This window comes from Rhinopithecus bieti, unplaced genomic scaffold (assembly GCF_001698545.2).
Source record: "Rhinopithecus bieti isolate Rb0 unplaced genomic scaffold, ASM169854v2 scaffold_39883, whole genome shotgun sequence".
Lineage (NCBI taxonomy): Eukaryota > Metazoa > Chordata > Mammalia > Primates > Cercopithecidae > Rhinopithecus > Rhinopithecus bieti.
Window position 1 is genome coordinate 2,180,948 of NW_016816948.1, and position 19,063 is coordinate 2,200,010.

Here is a 19,063-nt window from a genome sequence, read left to right on the forward strand (position 1 = left end):
TGCATGGGCAGGTGCCTGTGAAATCATGAAGCTCTCTAAGGCATACTGGTGGAGAGGTACATCTGTTGCAATGTCTAAGGTTTCTCCAATTACATCTTGGTTAAATAGTCAGTCATTCAGCAAGTATTAATTTAGCATTCATCGGCTATCTGGGGAAGAAGAACTTGCTGGCCTTGATCCAGATCTTTTTCCTGGGCTCACACTGTGCATTTCCTAGCGTTGTCAGTAACCACATTTCCCTCAAGATGGCCAGATGAGCATGCTGTCCGGCCAGCCAGCAGCTGTCTTCCCGACAGCACAGTCATCTCTAGTTACAGTGCTAGGCCCAAGCCACAGGAATATGAAACGAAGGAATCCATATTCAGTATGGCACTTAAATGAATTCTCAGGATATTTTCATGCTGCAGCAATTAAGGATTTCAATCTATTGTGAACCTGTTCATTTGATTTGGGAATTCAAATTTCCAAAAATTTTGGACAGTTTAGTTTCTATCTACAATCTGATGTAAATGTTTGTGATTTTAACTACATCATATAAATGTGTGTGTATATTATTGTATACACAGAAAAAATGAAAAAAGTCGTGTATGTCATTTCTACAAGATAAGAACAGTTAATAATTCAATGTGTATCCTTCCAGACTTTCTCCTATGCAGATCTATAAGAAATGTATTTTCTAAACATGAGGGTGTGATATATATGCTGATCTGTAACTTGTTTTTATAGTTAACAAAATTTGATTGATATGGCTTGGTTCTTTGTCCTTACTCACATCTCATCTCAATCCCTAGGTGTTGAGGTAGGGACCTGCAATTCTCACTTGTAGAGGGAGAGAGTGATTGGATCATGGGGACAGTTTCCCCCATGCTGTTCTCATGACAGTGAGTGAGTTCTCACGAAATCTGACAGTTTTATGAGTCTGGCCTTTCCCCTGTTTGTGCTTTTCTCTCTTGCGCCATGTGAAGAACCTTGCTTCCTCTTCACCTTCCACCATGATTACAAGTTTCCTCTAGCCTCCCCAGCCATGCAGAACTGTGAGTCAACTAAACTTCCTTCCTTTATATTAGGTTGGTGGAAATGTAATTGTGGTTTTGGCCATTAAAAGTAATGGCAATTACATTTGGATCAGCCTAATAAATTACCCAGCATCGGGACTATTGCAGTGATGAATGTCATACCAATTAATATAATCTTTACAATCGTCTTCTCACCTATATAGTATATCTGTGTTTGTCTTTTGAATATCATTAATACTTACATTCCCTGAAAATGAAAGTTTACTTTTTAACAGAAATCAGTTGTATTCAGACTTTGCTAGTTGTTGGTAATTCATAATCTTTCTTCATATATTAATACAAACTGCTAAGTTTTGTTTGTCACATTGTTCCTGAGGCTAAACTCTTAAATAATCTCTGAGATGAAAAGATCTAAAATTCTACTTTATATGGTAGGGAGACCCCATATAATTTTCATTTTAAAATGTTTATGTGCATTTTTTTAAAGTACTGCAATGCAGACCCGCCTTTTCTTTCTGACTTTCACAAACTTGATTTTGTGAGCAACTTGGAGTTTTGTTTACCGTTCAAGTGGGCATATTCTCTCTCCATAGTCCCAGGCTTGGAGACCACTCCTCTCATGTCCAAAGTACTGCAGGTCCCGGGAACCCTGCAGCTCTTTTTGACTGGATCACTTGTGTTGAGACTTGGTGCGCAGCAGGCTCAGGTTCCCTGGGCTTATGGTTTCTTTTTAATCAATAGTTGGCATAACTGTAAATAGCCATTATTTTGCCTTCTAATAAGACCCATTTATGTTAAATGGGAGTGCCATTTCACTTTCTGGAAGCAGTAATATTGTCTGTTCCCCAAGCCACTTTGTGTTAAAGGATTGAGTAGAGAGAGAAAAAACACTTTTTGTGAGAGTAGACATTCACATTATGGAATTTACCTTTGCTTGTACTAGGATTGGCAAAAACCTTACGTAAATAGGCAGGTTTCCTGAATCCAACCTCTGAATCTTCAGATAAGTGACTACTCCATGTCTTATTGCTGTTAAAAACCAATCAGTCGTTCAGCGCTGTATGGCATGGCTCAGAGTCCATCAACTGATTTTCTTTCGGGTCTAGAGGTTCCTAGCAGGTTTCCAATGACCTGCAGTAATTATTTGCTGGCCAGTGTGGTGGCACAGATACACACACACACACACACACACACACTTATTATGTTAAACATATATTTGATAATTAAAGCCACGTCTTTAATATTTTAGGCATTATACTAGATACCTTGTATTTATGATCTGATTTAACCCCATAATCTGCAATAAATTCATATTACACTAGAGAAAAAAATCCAAACTTCATGTCAGACCCTACAAAACCCTATATGATCCAGACCCTGCCTGCCTCAATCAACTAAATTCCTATGACTTTTCTTTTTCCAATATCCAGTGGTGGTCCACTTATTCTCTGTGTTTGCTATGTTTCAGGCAATGCTACACACTTCATATCTATTGACTCAGGTAATTTGTAACCCTCACACTAGCCTATGGATTAGTACTATCATGAGTCTTGTGTTACACCTGAGAAAGCTGAGGCACAGAGAGGTCCTCTAAAGAATAAATTGTGGCCAGGTGCAGTGGCTCACACCTGTAATCTCAGCACTTTGGGAGGCTGAGGCAGGTGAATCACTTGAGATCAGGAGTTCGAGACCAGCCTAGCCAACACTGGTGAAACCCCGTCTCTACTAAAATACAAAATTAACAGGACATGGTGGCATGCACCTGTAGTCCCAGCTACTTAGGAGGCTGGGCAGGAGAATCACTTGAACTCGGGAGGCAGAGGTTTCAGTGAGCCAAGATCGTGCCACTGCACTCTAGCCTGGGTGACAGAATGAGATTCCATCTCACAAAAAAAAAAAAAAAAAAAAAAAAAAAAAAANGAGAGGTCCTCTAAAGAATAAATTGTGGCCAGGTGCAGTGGCTCACACCTGTAATCTCAGCACTTTGGGAGGCTGAGGCAGGTGAATCACTTGAGATCAGGAGTTCGAGACCAGCCTAGCCAACACTGGTGAAACCCCGTCTCTACTAAAAATACAAAAATTAACAGGACATGGTGGCATGCACCTGTAGTCCCAGCTACTTAGGAGGCTGGGCAGGAGAATCACTTGAACTCGGGAGGCAGAGGTTTCAGTGAGCCAAGATCGTGCCACTGCACTCTAGCCTGGGTGACAGAATGAGATTCCATCTCACAAAAAAAAAAAAAAAAAAAAAAAAAAAAAAATTGTGAGACCAGGTTTCAAATGTGGGCAGATGGGCTTTGAAAAATGAATTCTTAACTGTAACACCGTATAACATGGTGTTGCTCCTCAGTAGCGTTCTTAAAATATTACAAAAGTAGGTGATCTCAGAGGTCTCTAGGCTTAAAGTGGTAAATGTATGTGAAGCACTTAAGTACCCCTTGGATGCAGCTGATTGGCATAGAAGTGCTTGACCTTCCAGTGACTGAGTGAATGCTGACATTGAAAAGGAAGGGAGGACATGATTTCCATTTTTTCCTTCCTGGTTGACCATTCCTCCATTCACAGTCCATTTCATATGTGAACGTTAGATGAATGACTGCCTAAACAACATGTAATAATGTTGGAAGATTTTTTTTTCTCTTACCATCCCCCAAATACCTAGTCTCAAATAATTATTACCGTAGGTTCATTATTCAGTTACTATTCAGGCTGCCTAGTACTAAATTTATGCAGTGGGCAAGCTAAGCGAACATTTGGAACACTAACAAAGCAAGGCTCTTGGAAGAAAATAAGAAAACCAAAACAAAAATAAATAAAATTTTAAAAATTATTTAGATATAAAGTTAATTTCAAATGGTACATCAAATAAGTCATCATTGTAGACAAATTCAAACCTTGTTGAACACCCATACAGTTATTTATGGAGGTGTGTGTGTACATATGAGATACTATAACTTCTTCATTGGTTATAGTCTCTAAAACTTTAATCCTTCCTTTGCCTGTAGGACTGCACCTCAATTAGAGGGGTTCAGGGAAGAGCAAATGTAAGAAGGACTCACTGTGAAGAATTAGCACCTGGAAGTGGTGGTCATGTCCCTGATGCAATAAGATTTTGTCAACAAATATATCTGTTTCAGGATGCCATAAGAGACAGCAATGTTTGATATTTTATGAAACTCTCCCTAAAGGGGACATTATTATGACCATACATATGACTTACGACTTGCTTCATCACATTCCTCAAATATATTGCTTATATCAACATTGAACTTAGTTAAAATAATATAACAGGAGTGTCTAAATTTAAATGAGTTTAAGATTGTGGTTAGAACAAATGTATTCAGTTAAAGACATTTAGAAGGTCTTTTCATGAGAGAAAAGCATTTATTAATTTTTCCAAGAACATCTATTTTATACAGAATGTAATGTGATCATAGAATTCATCTACTTTTATTATTAATGAGCTAGACTTGGAACTGTGGCTGGTTTGGAGCAATATAGTTTGGGAAGCCAAATAAACCAATATCCTTTTTTTCAGTACCTTGTCTGAGAATCCCACTGTCAGATTCACATTAACAAGGGCATTCCAGAGGCCTAGCATGTTAAAAAATTTCAAAATTTTTGTGTACAACCTTAATATATGCTTATTTTATAAAACCCTGCAAAATAGACAAAACCATCTAGGGTTTTCAAAATTAGTCCCCAACTAGGTAAATTCTGTCCTGTGGTAAATATATTTACACACAGATTATTATTTTACAAAACTTGCCTCATGCATAGTATATGCCCCAGTTATTTATTTATTGAACATCTTTTCATGACACTAAATATTCTTTATACCATTTTAATGGCTACAGAGTATGCTGTTGAGTGTGCCTCATATTCATTCATCGTAGCACGTATTATTGAACATTTGTTTTCTAAATCTTTTCTATTACAAACATGCTCAAAAAAGCACTCTTACAAAAAAACCTCTATTGACCTTCATGTTTATTTCCTAGCAATGAATTAACTAGATACAAAATTATGCACATTTTTAAGGTTTTTGACCCCAGCTGCTAAATTATCCACCACAACATGTTGCCATATTCTCTGATAAGTTTTATTTTTCTTTTTTATGTCCACAAATAATACAGCTTTGGAGAAATGACACAAAACTTAGGCTGGAATGGAAACTAGACGGAGTGTAGAGAAATTAAAGTCTTGCTAGTAGCATTGGTCTGCTTAGTATGAGCTGTAATAGTAACAAGTATTGTCATTCTTCACATAAAGAACTATGCTAAATGCTTCGCATGTACTGTCCAATTTGATTCTCAAATCAACCATTTGAGACATAATTATTCCCTTTGTAAGTTTAAGATATTGAGGCATAGATAGGCTAATTGACTTACCACATGTCAACCAACATTGCTTTACCAAAATTTGAACTCAGTTATGCTTGATCGCAAAGTATATGCTCTTAACCAATATGCACATTACTCTCTCAGCTATTTTGGATGGACTTGTACAGTGTATACAGGTTTTGGTACTGGGTGCCCATTGGAATTGGAATTGTAAAAGGGGGCAAATGGGACACCAGAGTATTGGGGCCATCAGCAACATAGGTTTTTAAAGGGCAGACCTGATCTCATGTAAGTTAGATTAAATCTTCAAAACCTGAATTCATAATCCATCAGCTAAATTGTGTACTACTTAATTTTGTTGCAATGAGTATTGTGCCCTACACAGAATGTGCAAACTTTAAAGTCAATAAGAAAATAGCAGGCTGTGTGCTGATGCTGAGTTTGCATCTCAATGTGAAGGGAATATTGTGAAGGCCAAGAAGACACTTACGCTTGTATATATGTTCTGTAATTCTTCTCTGAGGTGATGATTAGAATGTGTCATTTAACAACAGGAGTGTTGGTTCCATCTGGTTTGATAGCCATGGATTATTGTCAATGGAAATGGATTCTTATCATAGTTGGTCTCATTATTAAGGCTCATAAGTCTGTGAGCCTGGGAATGCCTCCACAGTTTTCTCTTTCTCCACTCCTCTATCCCTATTCTTCTGTCTGCAAATGATACATTAGATTCTTTAGAGAATGGCTTATGCTATTTAGCCTGAATTACAAATCTTGAGTTTGGATATAGTAAAATAAATATTCAGCTGTAAGCACACACCTTTATAAAAGTCTTTTTCATTGAGTGGAAACTTGGCATGTAACAAACCTTTTACCCAAAGAACACATAATGTCTCCTTATCTGCTGCTACTTGATATGCTTTAAAACATAAACCAGACACAGAAAATGAAAAATTGCATGACTCAAATTGTTTTTGGACACACCACCCGCAGAAGATAATCTGTGTTCATTTAGTTTTAAACTTGTTAAATTGTAACTTGACGTGCAGTATTAGTTTTGAGCATCTGCCAGTCATTAAGTGCCTTAGTGGCCAACGTTTTACAAGTCTTTGAAACTAGCCTTTTAGTTCACTAATTATTTGATATCAGTTGATGGCAGCAGCCTTAGAAAGAAAAATATTTGTAACTTTGAGAGAGTTTAATATGCACAGTTTATCTCAGTGACTAAAGTTGTGTGTGGATAAAACATGCTATAAGGCAAATTGGTCTTTCCATGTATTCTTTGTCCTCTGGTGTTTTCATAAATATGTTGATTTTGGTTGATTCTTTGAAAATGGGTTGTATATATGTTTCACGAAGTTAAAAGATTACCTGCCATGTGACTACCTTAACACTCCCTGCCTCATTTTTCCCTCTAGCAGGCACTGTGGGTCTAGGTTCTCCTATATGAAATATCACCCTTTTCAGAATTAGTAGCATTTGTTGACCTAAAGGGAGAGAGTTTGTAATGTGCTTGAAGGCTCTAGTCTTTTACATAATGACAGGAGCAGAGCATGTTAGCTCTTGTTTAGCAGCTACTCAGTCCAGATAGCCATGTGTGATTGGAAGTTTTTCCGGGATTGGCCTCATGAAGAGGCTCTCTAGACAGTAAAATTTATAAAAATAAGGTATTTCGTTCTCTTGTTCTTTTCTTAATCTTTGTACTTAGTACTATGCCTATATCCACAAATATTTGTGGATGAAAAAATTATAATTTATATAAACTGATATAATTATACTGTTATCTTTTTTAATTTTCTAATAAATTATACATGTCCTAGTAGCAGAAAATTCAATTATCCTTATTTTAATGCCTTCCCCTGAACTTCTAATTTGTTTTAGAACGTCAGAAGCATATTTAATTGAGGGTGGGTGCATAAAATTTTGCTTTTAAAAATCAGTATGATGAGAACAAGAGCAATTCGAGTGCTAGCTTTCTGCAGACATGTAATGTATATAGAGTGGCCCTACAGAATTCTAGGAACAATGGCTTCTCTTGGCTGATGCTCAGGACACAGTAGTGCCTCACTCCGGGGACCAGCAATTTACCTCCTTTTGGTGCATATTTTAAGTTCAGCCATTTCTCCCTTAACGAAACCACTATTCCAGGGTGTCTGGGTCTATATGAATTTCACCATCAGTCACACTAATAAGCCATCACATTGCCTAAAGAGCCCAGGTCTCCAAACTCAATTCCCAATATCCTCTTAATAGATATGGCTTCTTGCATCTTTGGTGCCTTTGCTGCCTGAGAATTCCTATCACTCCACTCTGGTCCACATCCTGGTTTCCTTTCCTTAGGTCTCTGAGATCAGTCCTTCTTCTCCCTGGAGACTTTGGGTTTCTTCTGCAAGTTGACTCACTGTCGTCTCTGTGTCTCTGTGTCTATCTTGCATATCATTCTTCTCCTCATAAAGAAAAGTCTAAGATACTCCCAAAAGACACATTTTTGGTATAGTGAAAGTGCCCATTCAATAAGAAGGCTGTTTAATCTCTCCTTTTACAGTTGCCTTGTTATAGAATGAATAGAACAATTAAGCAGTATCTTGTGGGAAGATGTATTTCTTGGTAAAATTGTACTAACAGTACAGAACACAGTAGCTCTCATATATTATAAAGACATATTTGGGATGTGTTCTTTTTTTTAACCAAGTCTCACCATTTCTTTAATATCTGTATCCAGTCCCAGTCACCTTCTCTGTGTCTCTGATTCCTTATTAGCACTATTCTCTCTCGGTTACCATTTTTCTCCTTCACAGTCAAGTACCATATCCCCTTTCAGTTGGTCCTGAGCATGAACAATCTCATATTAATAGCTACCCTCTTTTGTTTATTTCTGCAACTAGACCTTAAATTTCCAAAGGCAGAACCCATGTCCACAACTGGAACACACGCAGGCACTTGGCTTTTAAGAATCCAAGGGCAAGGGCTTCCACGTACTTCTTTTCTGATTGTGTTCTTATTACCATTTCCTGCACCTAGGAATAGCAGAATACATACTAGCTAATAGTAATTATGATATGATGGTGTTCATGCATTTATGCTGGAAGAGAGTATTTGTGAGCAGTATTGTGTTGAAAAGCCTGTGGGAAGATTCATAGAGAGCTTCTCCAGGATTGATAGGGACTTGTGAAAACTTTCATACTGACTTAGATGCCACCTCTTTCCTTCAAAGATGCAGATGAGAATCTTAGCCCTGTGTATCCTTCTGTCTGAATAGTGCTTATATGTAGTAAGTGGGTGACTGAAAATAGCCTTTCTCACATGGGAGTTTGTTAGAAATTAAAAAATTTTAGACCCCACCCCAGACCTTGTGAATTACTCTCTGAATTTTAGCAAGATCCCAGGTGTTTCTTAGGCACTCTAAATTTGGAGAAGCAGTAATCTAAATACCCTCTACACATCCCTTTAATCACTTTGGCCACTTATACGTAGTGACTGGTCCCCCTTTCTGCCTGATATTTGGAGATGAATTTGTAAGTGTCTATATTCAAGAGAAATGCTTTCTTCATGTCTTTGAAACACAGCATGTTAATTTTTCTAAGGATTCATCAGGATAAAAGAAGAAAAATGAAATGTGATATAGCTTAATAATATGAAAAAATTATGGCTGCTTGTACTGTGTTTCATTCTAGAATTCAATATGTTACTCAAAAGGTCAAAGAATATATCTAATACATTCCCTAATGTTCCGAAGAATGATAATGAAACTGGCCAGAAACCAATTCGAATACTCTCTGGTGCCATTTAATCAAAGAAACTTAGATAAAGTAACACTTTGTGTAATGGGTAGGCAAAACATTTCATATTAAAAATTCATTATCTCCTCAAATTAACCAAATGTCTTCATTCATGCTTTTTAGCATAAATTTAACTTTTTTCTTTCTATAGTAATATCCCTCAAAAGGTAAAATGGGGTTTCTTTTAACCTCAACTTAAGAGGAACTGATTTTGAAGTTTTTTTCTAAAGAATCTTCCTCTTATTATGGCTTACAAAGAAGTAACATTATTCAATCCCATTCAGAAAAATTTCCCCTAAACAAGTTGATATAGACGATACTTTCTAATAGAAATCTGAACTTATAAGTAAAAAAAGATTAATCTTGAAATGGTGTTATCATCCCTACCAATACTTAAACTTCTTACTGTGGTGTGAATTACACAGGCGACACCTGTCTTCTGGAAGATTGTACTTTAACACAAATTGTTGTGTATATATAAACTGAAGGATTGTGTCCCTTGAAGTGCTGTCACTTACCCCCTTTGAAAAAAGAACCCCATGTAAGAAATTCACTTAGATGAATTACTTTTCTAATGTCATAACATGTAGTTCAAAAACAATGTTTTAAAAGTAGATCTTAACCCTAAAGGATTCCACTTAATTTTCAGTAGATAAAGTTGAAAATCAATCTGGAGCAACAGTTTGTTTGTGATGTGATATAGACATATCATCATGAAATTTGGACAAATTCCCACTCTTAGTGTTCTTAGTGGCCAGATAATTTCATGAGAATACATTGGATGATAGCTAGTAATATATCATTATCTGATTTCCCGGTGAAGTGGTAGATTATGAATATGAGTTTTATTTGGTTGTCCAAGTAAAGACTTGGGAAGTTATAATGAATCCTAACATTGACTCTGAAATAATAAAATAATTGAGTTCCTTAAAAATTTATTTATTTAGTTATTTATTTATTCACTTGTTAATGTGTTCATACTACATGTCTAGTATGAACATACATAGGATGAACACATGAATGAATGAATGAATAAATAAGTCATTCTGTAATTCTATAATTAGAATCTATTGGGTCAAATTGTAATACTCCATCTTTTTTTCAGGCTTTTGTGATAAAACACCCCAAATGACTTTCTAAGAATATTGTTTCAATGAACTCTCCTACCATCAGAACACCAGGGACCCTTAAACTCAGTATTATCAATAGGGAGGGTGTGAAAATAAAAAAATCCTAACTCGTTACTGCATGTATTTCAATTAATTATTTTAAATATTTTTTCTCTTTTTATATTTCTTTTTTCACATGCAGCATTTATTTTGTCCTGTGGCATATTTTGGAGTATTAGCATATATTACTATAATAATTTTCATTTGTTATAATTGTTTTTCCCAATTTATTAAAATTTTTTACCATTTATTCAATTTTAATTTGTTTATAATTTTAATAACAGAATTGTTCATATTTGTATGTTATAATATGTATAATATTTGATAAAACTTATATCTTAGTTTGTTCAGCTGATATTTTAGTTTCTTGTTTTCTCACCCTGTAACAAAGATAACTGCAAGCCAGGTATGTGCCACCAGACAGAACTTGAATACTGTCTACTAGGTCAAATCCCTTTTTCCTATCTTTGCCTGAAAGACAGGCAAATATACCCAGCACCAATTCCCAGTTGCCAGCAGGTATATTTTCTCACTGTGACTCTGCTGAGCTGAGAGGGCATCTTCCCTTACTCTGCTACCTGACCCTCTGAGCTAATGGACTGTGTGAAGAACGGCTGTTTTGGCCTTTGCCTGCCTCTCCACAGTGTTGTTTCGAAGATGCCCCTGGGTGGAGTGAGCATAGTCTTGCATTTTTTCTTATCTATACTTCCTTATTGTTGTATTTGGGAATTTTAGTCTCTTAGTAAATATGTATAGGAGACAAGGAAAATATTGATTTTTTTTACTACCTTAAAAATATTGTGTATTCTGTCGATGGTCATTTACCATTTTTATGGTTTATTCAAATCTTAGGTTTCTGAGACAATTTGGAACAACACTAAAATACCCTGTACTTTTCCTAAGACTAGCAGACATTAGGCAAATAGTCTAATAAATAATATTCACTATAATAGTGGTATGTTTAGTGAAGAATAAATGTAGGGTATTGTGAGGATTGAATAGAAGGATTGATTCTGAGTTTAACTCTCATAATTGCTTACCGTATTGACTTGTGACCTGTAATACAGGTACAACATGCCTTTATGAGCACCTAGAAGTGTAGACATTCTTATTTCATGTAATTATCATAATGATTTTGATATTGAAAGTTTTGCTGGAATTGAGATTTAAATGTTTGCTTCCAATTAATTATTTTTTCTTATTTTACTTGTCCTCATCATTTATGCAAATCTTGTTATTTCCAAAGTATCTTCTAATACTTTGCTCAAGTGAAATCAATAAAAAAGGAAAGCAATGATTGATAGCCTACTAAAAGAAAGGACCCCTGGAAAGAGAATATAGAACTTTAAAAACTATTGACTAACACAGCCTATGTGAATGAATAGCTTTAATGATGTAGGAAGATGATTACACAGAAATTTTAGCTCGTATTTAAAGTAGCTAGAATTGTGAGAGCATTATCTCTCATTTCTGTTCATTTTAATCATGTAATTCTCATATTTTGCTATTCTACTCTTTTAAAATGGTTTTAGGGTAAAGGTGGCTCTGGCAGGGGTGGCTTAGCTTTTTGGGGCGATGTAACTGAGCATCAGCTTGGGGGTCATTCTTTGCTGCCCTTGCTGCGTGCTAGCTCAGAGTTACCCCAGCAAGACAGAACTGTTCACTCCCCTGGAAAGAGGGCTGAAGCCAGGGAGCCAAGTGGTCTTGCTCAGTGGGTCCCACCCCCACGGAGCCCAGCAAACTAAGATCCACTGGCTTGAAATTCTCACTGAGAGCACAGCAGTTTGAGTTGACCTGGGATGCTCCAGCTTGGTGAGGGGAGGGGCGTCCACTGAGGTTTGAGTAGGTGGTTTTCCCCTCACAGTGTAAATAAAGCCACTGGGAAGTGTGGACTGGGTGGAGCCCACTGCAGCTCCGCAAAGCCACTGTAGCTAGACTGCCTCTCTAGATTCCTCCTCTCTGGGCAGGGCATCTCTGAAAGGAAGGCAGCAGCCCCAGTCAGGGGCTTATAGATAAAACTCCCATCTCTCTGGGACAGAGGACTTGGAGGAAGGGGCGACTGTGGGCGCAACTTCAGCAGACTTAAACATTCCTGCCTGCCAGCTCTGAAGAGAGCAGCGGATATCCCAGCACAGCGCTTGAGCTCTGCTAAGGGACAGACTGCTTCCTCAAGTGGGTCTCTGACCCCTGGCCTCCTGACTGAGAGACACCTCCCAGCAGGGGTCAACAGACACCTCATGCAGGAGAGTTCCGGCTGGCATCTGGCAAGTGCCCCTCTGGGACGAAGCTTCCAGAGGAAGGAGCAGGCAGCAATCTTTGCTGTTCTGCATCCTCTGCTGGTGATAGCCAGGCAAACAGGGTTTGGAGCAGACCTCCGGCAAACTCCAGCAAACCTGCAGCAGAGGGACCTGACTGTTAGAAGGAAAACTAAGAAACAGAAAGGAATAGCATCAATATCACCAAAAGGATGTCCACGGGGAAACCCCATCTGAAGGTCATCAACACCAAGACCAAAGGTAGATAAATCCATGAGGATGAGAAGAAACCAGCACAAAATGCTGAAAATTCCAAAACCAGAATGCCCCTTCTCCTCCAAAGGATCACAACTCCTCACCAGCAAGGGAACAAAATGGATGGAGAATGAGTTTGATGAACTGACAGAAATAGGCATCAGAAAGCAATAAATAACAAACTCCTCTGAGCTAAAGGAGGACGTTCTAACCCAATGCAAGGAAGCTAAAACGTTGATAAAAAATTACAGAAACTGCTAACTAGAATAACCAGTTTAGATAAGAACATAAATGACCTGGTGGAGCTGAAAACACAGCACGAGAACTTTGTGAAGCATACACAGTTATCAATACCTGATCTGATCAAGCAGAAGAAAGGATATCAGAAATTGAGGATCAACTTAATGATCAATGAATATCATTCTGAGTGGGCAACAGCAGGAAGCATTCTCTTTGAAAACCGGCACAAGACAAGGATGCCCTCTCTCACCACTCCTATTCAACATGGTATTGGAAGTTCTGGCTCGGGCAATCAGGCAAGAGAAATAAATAAAGGGTATTCAAATAGGAAGAGAGGACGTCAAATTGTTTCTGTTTGCAGATGACATGATTGTGTATTTGGAAAACTCCATTGTCTCAGCCACAAAACTCCTTAAGCTGATAAGCAACTTCAGCAAAGTCTCAGGATACAAAATCAATGTGTAAAATTGCAAGCATTCCTAATACACCAATAATAGACAAACAGAGAGCCAAATCATGAGTGAACTCCCATTCACAATTGCTACAAATAAAATAAAATACCTAGGAATATAACTTACAAAAGATGTGAAGGACCTCTTCAAGGAGAGCTACAAACCACTGCTCAAGGAAGTAAGAGAGGACAGAAACAAATGGAGAAAACGTTCCATGCTCATGGGTAGGAATAATCAATATCATGAAAATGGCCATACTTCCCAAAGTAATTTATAGATTCAATGTTATTCCCATCAAGCTACCATTTACTTCCTTCACAGAATTAGAAAACATTACTTTAAATTTCATGTGGAACCAAAATAGCCAGTATAGCCAAGACAATCCTAAGCAAAAGAACAAACCTGGAGGCATCACGTTACCTGACTTCAAGCTATACTACAAGGCCACAGTAACCAAAACAGTTTGGTACTGGTACCAAAACAGAGATATAGACCAATGGAATAGAACGGAAGCCTCAGAAATAACACCACACATCTAAAACCATCTGATTTTAGCAAAGACAAACCTGACAAAACAAGCAATGAGGAAAGGATTCCTTATTTAATAAATGGTTCTGGGAAAACTGGCTAGCCACATGCAGAAAACTGAAACTGGACCCCTTCCTTACACATTATACAAAATTTCACTCAAGACAGATTAAAGATTAAAGGTAAGACTTAAAACCATAAAACCCTAGAAGAAAATGCAGGCAATACCATTAGTGAGATGGGCATGTGCAAACACTTCATGACTAAATCACCAAAACAATGGCAACAAAAGCCAAAATTGACAAATGGGATCTAGTTAAATTAAAGAGCTTCTGCACAGCAAAAGAAATTATCATCATAATGAACAGGCAAACTGCAGAATGGGAAAATATTTTGCAATCTATCCATCTGACAAAGGGCTAATATCCAGAATCTATAAGGAACTTAAACAAATTTACAAGAAAAAAACAAACAACCCCATTAAAAGTGGGTGAAGGATATGAATAGACACTTCTCAAAGGAAAACATTTATGTAGCTGACAAATGTATGAAGAAAGCTCATCACCACTGGTCATTAGAGAAATGCAAACCAAACCACAATGAGATACCATCTCATGCCAGTTAGAATGATGATCATTAAAAGTCAGGAAACAACAGGTACTGGAGAGGGTGTGGAGAAATAGGAACACTTTTGCACTGTTGGTGGGACTGTAAAGTACTTCAACCCTTGTGGAAGACAGTGTGGTGATTCCTCAAGGATCTAGAACTAGAAATACCATTTGACCTAGCCATCCCATTACTGGGTATATACCCAAAGGATAATAAATCATGCTTCTATAAAGACACATGCACATGTATGTTTATTGCAGCACTATTCACAATAGCAGAGACTTGGAACCAACCCAAATGTCCATCAGTGATAGACTAGATTAAGAAAATGTGGCACATATATACCATGGAATACTATGCAGCCATAAAAAAGGATGAGTTCATGTCCTTTGTAGGGACATGGATGAAGCTGGAAAACATCATTCTCAGCAAACTATCACAAAGACAAAAAACCAAACACCGCATGTTCTCACTCATAGGTGGGAATTGAACAATGAGATCACTTAGACACAGGAAGGGGAACATCACACATTGGAGCCNGTCCACTGAGGTTTGAGTAGGTGGTTTTCCCCTCACAGTGTAAATAAAGCCACTGGGAAGTGTGGACTGGGTGGAGCCCACTGCAGCTCCGCAAAGCCACTGTAGCTAGACTGCCTCTCTAGATTCCTCCTCTCTGGGCAGGGCATCTCTGAAAGGAAGGCAGCAGCCCCAGTCAGGGGCTTATAGATAAAACTCCCATCTCTCTGGGACAGAGGACTTGGAGGAAGGGGCGACTGTGGGCGCAACTTCAGCAGACTTAAACATTCCTGCCTGCCAGCTCTGAAGAGAGCAGCGGATATCCCAGCACAGCGCTTGAGCTCTGCTAAGGGACAGACTGCTTCCTCAAGTGGGTCTCTGACCCCCTGCCTCCTGACTGAGAGACACCTCCCAGCAGGGGTCAACAGACACCTCATGCAGGAGAGTTCCGGCTGGCATCTGGCAAGTGCCCCTCTGGGACGAAGCTTCCAGAGGAAGGAGCAGGCAGCAATCTTTGCTGTTCTGCATCCTCTGCTGGTGATAGCCAGGCAAACAGGGTTTGGAGCAGACCTCCGGCAAACTCCAGCAAACCTGCAGCAGAGGGACCTGACTGTTAGAAGGAAAACTAAGAAACAGAAAGGAATAGCATCAATATCACCAAAAAGGATGTCCACGGGGAAACCCCATCTGAAGGTCATCAACACCAAGACCAAAGGTAGATAAATCCATGAGGATGAGAAGAAACCAGCACAAAAATGCTGAAAATTCCAAAAACCAGAATGCCCCTTCTCCTCCAAAGGATCACAACTCCTCACCAGCAAGGGAACAAAAATGGATGGAGAATGAGTTTGATGAACTGACAGAAATAGGCATCAGAAAGCAATAAATAACAAACTCCTCTGAGCTAAAGGAGGACGTTCTAACCCAATGCAAGGAAGCTAAAAACGTTGATAAAAAATTACAGAAACTGCTAACTAGAATAACCAGTTTAGATAAGAACATAAATGACCTGGTGGAGCTGAAAAACACAGCACGAGAACTTTGTGAAGCATACACAGTTATCAATACCTGATCTGATCAAGCAGAAGAAAGGATATCAGAAATTGAGGATCAACTTAATGATCAATGAATATCATTCTGAGTGGGCAACAGCAGGAAGCATTCTCTTTGAAAACCGGCACAAGACAAGGATGCCCTCTCTCACCACTCCTATTCAACATGGTATTGGAAGTTCTGGCTCGGGCAATCAGGCAAGAGAAATAAATAAAGGGTATTCAAATAGGAAGAGAGGACGTCAAATTGTTTCTGTTTGCAGATGACATGATTGTGTATTTGGAAAACTCCATTGTCTCAGCCACAAAACTCCTTAAGCTGATAAGCAACTTCAGCAAAGTCTCAGGATACAAAATCAATGTGTAAAAATTGCAAGCATTCCTAATACACCAATAATAGACAAACAGAGAGCCAAATCATGAGTGAACTCCCATTCACAATTGCTACAAATAAAATAAAATACCTAGGAATATAACTTACAAAAGATGTGAAGGACCTCTTCAAGGAGAGCTACAAACCACTGCTCAAGGAAGTAAGAGAGGACAGAAACAAATGGAGAAAACGTTCCATGCTCATGGGTAGGAATAATCAATATCATGAAAATGGCCATACTTCCCAAAGTAATTTATAGATTCAATGTTATTCCCATCAAGCTACCATTTACTTCCTTCACAGAATTAGAAAACATTACTTTAAATTTCATGTGGAACCAAAAATAGCCAGTATAGCCAAGACAATCCTAAGCAAAAAGAACAAACCTGGAGGCATCACGTTACCTGACTTCAAGCTATACTACAAGGCCACAGTAACCAAAACAGTTTGGTACTGGTACCAAAACAGAGATATAGACCAATGGAATAGAACGGAAGCCTCAGAAATAACACCACACATCTAAAACCATCTGATTTTTAGCAAAGACAAACCTGACAAAAACAAGCAATGAGGAAAGGATTCCTTATTTAATAAATGGTTCTGGGAAAACTGGCTAGCCACATGCAGAAAACTGAAACTGGACCCCTTCCTTACACATTATACAAAATTTCACTCAAGACAGATTAAAGATTAAAGGTAAGACTTAAAACCATAAAAACCCTAGAAGAAAATGCAGGCAATACCATTAGTGAGATGGGCATGTGCAAACACTTCATGACTAAATCACCAAAAACAATGGCAACAAAAGCCAAAATTGACAAATGGGATCTAGTTAAATTAAAGAGCTTCTGCACAGCAAAAGAAATTATCATCATAATGAACAGGCAAACTGCAGAATGGGAAAATATTTTGCAATCTATCCATCTGACAAAGGGCTAATATCCAGAATCTATAAGGAACTTAAACAAATTTACAAGAAAAAAACAAACAACCCCATTAAAAAGTGGGTGAAGGATATGAATAGACACTTCTCAAAGGAAAACATTTATGTAGCTGACAAATGTATGAAGAAAGCTCATCACCACTGGTCATTAGAGAAATGCAAACCAAACCACAATGAGATACCATCTCATGCCAGTTAGAATGATGATCATTAAAAAGTCAGGAGTCAACAGTTGCTGGAGAGGATGTGGAGAAATAGGAATGCTTTTACACTGTTGGCAGTGTAAATTAGTTCAACCATTGTGGAAGACAGTGTGGCAATTCCTCAAAGATCTAGAACCAGAAATACCATTTGACCCAACAATTCCATTACTGGGTATATACCCAAAGGTTTATAAATCATTCTACTATAAAGACACATGCACATGTATGTTTATTGCAGCACTGTTTACAACAGCAGAGACTTGGAACCAACCCAAATGCCCAACAATGATAGACTGGATAAAGAAAATGTGGCACATATACACCATGGAACACTATGCGGCCATAAAAAAGAATGAGTTCATGTCCTTTGCAGGGACATGGATTAAGCTGGAAACCATCATTCTCAGCAAACTAACACAGGAACAGAAAACCACACACTGCATGTTCTCATTCATAAGTGAGAGTTGAACAATGAGAACACATAGACACAGGGAGAGGAATCTCACACACTGAAGCCTGTTGGGTGGTGGGGAGTAAGGGGAGGGATAGCATTAGGACAAACACCTAATGTAGATGACTGGTTGATGGTGCAGCAAACCAGCGTGGCACATATATACCCATGTAACAGACCTGCATGTTCTGCGCAGGTATCCCACAACTACTACTACTACTACTAATTAAAATTATATATATTTTATAAAGGTGTTAGTATTTTAGGTATCAAATACTTGTGATTAGTGGCTTTCTCTATTTCATACCCTGCCATTTCAGGGTGTGGTGTTAAGCCTGTTTATTTTACATTGCTTTACCTCACCAATTTTGTCTGGTTGTGGTGACCATTTTGAAGACATATTGCTTTATTACATGAACCTAAGTATAAAATACCACAACATTTTTCATGCTATTATAATAATGTTGTTTTCATTAGCCCCAAACTCTATGTTTTAATATAAATATTATGCACTCAGTAAATATTATGAATGAGTGACCAAACATTTTTTTCATTTCTTCTCTTTGCAACTTAAAAGATATACCAATAAATAAATATAGGCTAAAGTAAGTGCAATAGATATTTAACATTTCAATTATAGGAAAAAATTGATGCCACACTTTAAAAGTATTATTTGCTAAATTGATTCAAATGTAGAATAGAGGTGAAAATAGTCATATGGATTCAAAACCAGATTTTGGACCATAAATAAAACCTGAGAATAAAATGGCAATGAAACAAAACTATAGGAGGTGTTTAGGAGTTTGCAACAAAAGGTGGTGTTAGGATTGATCATTTTAACATTTGTCATTTATTAATGATTCAAAATAATCTGTGACT